Source organism: Seriola lalandi, unplaced genomic scaffold (genome assembly GCF_002814215.2).
Source record: "Seriola lalandi dorsalis isolate HSWRI2012SDOR001 ecotype SW California unplaced genomic scaffold, Sedor1 jcf7180002054861, whole genome shotgun sequence".
Lineage (NCBI taxonomy): Eukaryota > Metazoa > Chordata > Actinopteri > Carangiformes > Carangidae > Seriola > Seriola lalandi.
Window position 1 is genome coordinate 5,301,687 of NW_019525414.1, and position 3,734 is coordinate 5,305,420.

The following is a 3,734-nucleotide window of genomic DNA, read 5'->3' on the forward strand; positions in this document are numbered from 1 at the left end:
GGAGAGGGGGTGGGGGGAGAGGTGGGGAGGGTCTGGGTACAATAAAGGAATGGCCAGAATCCACAGAGATGGAGGTGAAGGGAGAGCGAGGGAGGGAACCGACTAGGACAGAGGGAGGCAGGCAGAGTAGAAGGGTGATGTCACCTCTAACAGGCAGCCAATGAGAGTCAGGGAGGGTGGAGAGAGAGCGGCCGAAGGAGGGTGTGTTTTTCTATCACTGCAGCATCAGCAGAGAGGAGAGGGGCACAATCAATTTCACAGAGCAGAAGAAGAAAAGGCACAAGTAGATAAGGAAGAGAGGGGGAAAGGACGCAAGGAGTTGCCAGAGGAAAGGAGCACCACTGTGGAGGTAAGAGGCTCTGTTTGTGATGAGATGAACAGTTTGTCATTTAACGGAAAGACAGTGGGAGAGAGAGCTGGTGAGCGGACTAATTAGGCTCTTAGGTGGAGGTGGCTTGTTATGGAATCGCACCTTCGCTTCATGTTTTACTGGCAGTAAAAGGTGAAAGTCTGGTTCATGTAATTCACTTTAACAGGTTCTTATTTAAATGTCTTAATTTATCTTCCTGGTATCAGCTGTGTTGATGTTCAGGAAAACTATATCATTACGGCTATTTCAACACTCTTAATTGAAAAATAATAATTAGACAAATGTGAAAAAATGTTAAAAGACGTCTTTCTTTCAGCGTTAGTCTTGTAGCTCTGTATTACTTTTTACAGTTAAATGAATACTAAAAGAAGTATTAAAGCCAGGTGTCATGGATAACCTGTTGGTGCAGAATACTTTCCGAGAAAAGGTTTTTTCTTTTGTTTCTGTTTTTTCTTTTATCTTTCTGATTGAACGTTCAGTGCATTGCATGCAACAGGGTGTCCGCTGACATTAATATTGAATATGCATCAGGGCCATTATACTTATATCACTGAAGACTTTACTGGTCATTATTACAGTATAACACTGCCTCTTATTTTTATTACCTAATATGTTCAAAGTTGGGATTTTGCGTTTTTACCAAAGTAGATGCAATAATGATTCATGTATTTTCTAAATTAATTGAACTGCACTTACTATACATTAATAGCAAAAAGGCTTTCCTTACAGTATCCTACCAAATATGAAAATCATATAATGCAAATACTCTAGATGTGTTGCTTTGCAAGTCATGTTGCATTGTGCATTTTCTGCAATCTGAGGGTAATTTCTCAGGCTAATTCTTTGCTTTGCATTGCCTCTCCTCCTGCCTTGCTACTTTAATATGAATATTCGTTTTCTCTGCACATTCCCCTCCCCCAGCTAATAGCTGAGTAGCTTAACGTTCAGTACAGCCCGTGATTGCAATGTGCTGTTACGATATTCATTGATGTGAGGGTTGAAACTCAGCTGTATGGTGAACAGCACAGCAGAAAAGACTACAACAATTTTCTCGTCTATCTTATCTCATGCAGCTCCGGTGAGTCTGTTTTGCCTTGGCAATGACAGAGCTGGATAACCTTAAACTACACACCTTGGAGGGAAGAAAGAGAAGAAGGAATATAAAAAAAAAAAGAAAAGCTTGTAGAAGGAAAGAGAGAAAGAAAGATTCAGATATCAACAGGAGAAAGAGCGTGAGTGAGATGTATATACGGAGCGAGATATCAGGGGAAGTGAAAATAAGGGTGGGGCAGTGCACACAGCAGACTGTGGAGGTGTGCCCATGAAAAGGAGGCCCTCACCTGGCTGTATGCCACACAGCTGGCTACTGTCACCCTCTGCAGCCTATTACACATCTGTTGTACCCAGTAGCAGAAAACAGACAATATTTCACCCACCAGTTGTGTTAATGATGTAGAAATCTGTATTGCCAGAAGCAGCTGCTAAAGGCTGTGAGCTTGTTTCTTCCGTTTGTTGTTGATGTATGTCTGTGGTGTTTTGTTGGTAAGAACATCTTTGTGCGCACAGATATGACTAGACTCTCAAAAATATGACTACATGTACAAAGATGTAGATGTGTGGGTTTGTGCATATCTTTGTGTGTGTGTGTGTGTGTGTGTGTGTGTGCTAGCGGTGTAGTGAACCTGCTCTCTCTCTCTCCTTCCCTCCCTCCCTCCATGCCTCAGTAGCCTGCAGCTTGTCCCAGATGAACCCAGTCAAGGGACTGGAGGGTAGGGAAGGCGTTGTGCCTGACAATGACTTGTTACCATCTGTACAATATCCATAAACATACTGCGCTGTGCACATTCGCACAACAGATCACGATATAGCTGCTGCTGAAGAGGGCGTGTTGGGGTGAATGGTGTGTGTGTGTGTGTGTGTGTGTGTGTGTGTGTGTGTGTGTGTGTGTGTGTGTGTGTGTGTGTGTGTGGAGAATATCTTCTCCATAGCAGCAATGCTCCAGAGACCCACTGCTGGTCACATTATCATACTATTTAATGCAGTGAGGTTTGTGTGGCCGTGGCAGCCGGGTTTCTTGACGGAGCTGGGAGCTGCTGGTGTAGCAGCGATGTTGTTGTCAGAGTAGCTGGCTAGACTTGGGAGTGTATGATTACCCTCGCTACAGTATGCTGCAGAATGTAATCTCCCCTCTGACGCGGGCCGGTTAATTGAGCTGTTCCATCAAAGAGATGGATGGAAAGCAGGATTTATGTGAGGAGAGAGGGACAGATCTGCAATGAAAAGAGAGAGAAAAGGCAGGGGAGGATGGTGTAAGCAAGATAAAAAAAGATAAAGGAGAAGGACAAGAAGGTGGACTTCCTTTTGAAAGGCAAAGCGCTTTGCATCTTTTAATGCTTGTTCTCTGCTATAGGTGTTGGAAGGGAGTAGAGACAGCGAAGGAGGGATCAGTTAGGATATAAAAAAAGGGCAAGGTCACAAGGGAGGATGAGCTGTAGGAAAAGAAAGAAGGAAAAGAAAAGAATGAAAGGCCAAAAGATTAAAAGGAGGATTTCTAAACATTCTACTCACAGATAGTAAGTCTGATTACAATTGAAGAAGATTAAAAGAGTAAAGCCCTGCAATGTATGGTCAGATATTTATGCTTTTGCTGTATTCATTTTTCTGAAATAATAATGTCAGAGACTGGACTGGTTCCAAATGCCTTTAGTCCTGCAGTTGAAGTGGAGAGCTGGTGTTGTGTAGGAGGAGAGGAATGATCTCTCTGCTCTCAATCTGCCAGTTAGGAGCAACTCCAGGGAAGAGCAGTGCTGCACTGGCCCTACGCTCCTAGCCACCTGTTAAAGCCTCAGGGCACCTTTGCCAGTCATCCTGCTCACCAAACACACACACACACACACACACACACACATAAACGCATCTGTACACGCTCAACTTCTGCGACACACGCAAACAAACACCCTGCAAATACACACTGCAGCGATCCTGTTGCAGTGCGCCAAATTAAAGATTCCCTGTTGCCTTCTTGGCCTGATTACTTAAGCGTCTGCTACTGATCAAAGACCGCACACCGCACTTTCTGGGGATTCAGCCATTAAAGCAGAAACAGGGTAAAATAAGGGTTAAGAGAGAGAACTATCTCTTAGACTGAAGTGTCAACAATGACTGTTTCATCTCTGCTTTCCTTTGTATCCTCCTTTGAGAAAAAAAGTTGTAAAGTTACAAACACACAAGCGCAGATTCAAAGGCTTGTGAGTGAACCCCCTTGAGTTATCTTCAAGCGTGTGTGCATTTCTTCCACGCCTTGCACGCGTGTGCGCGCACTTGCATGTGCACCTTCAGGATGCTGTCAAGATGGAGCGCCCCC

General features: G+C 44.1%; 1 protein-coding gene across 3 annotated transcripts in view; it reads left to right on the forward strand.

The window, feature by feature from the left end:
* The first annotated feature begins 177 nt into the window (after positions 1-177).
* l1cama (L1 cell adhesion molecule, paralog a) overlaps positions 178-3,734 on the forward strand; it is a 38,450-nt gene continuing 34,893 nt past the window's right edge. For 2 of the 3 annotated variants that reach the window (XM_023427409.2, XM_023427411.2), the window contains exon 1: positions 178-349. The gene's annotated coding sequence lies outside the window, so the exon portion shown is untranslated. The remainder of the gene's footprint in view (positions 350-3,734) is intronic. The other variant, XM_023427410.2, reaches the window with a different exon arrangement.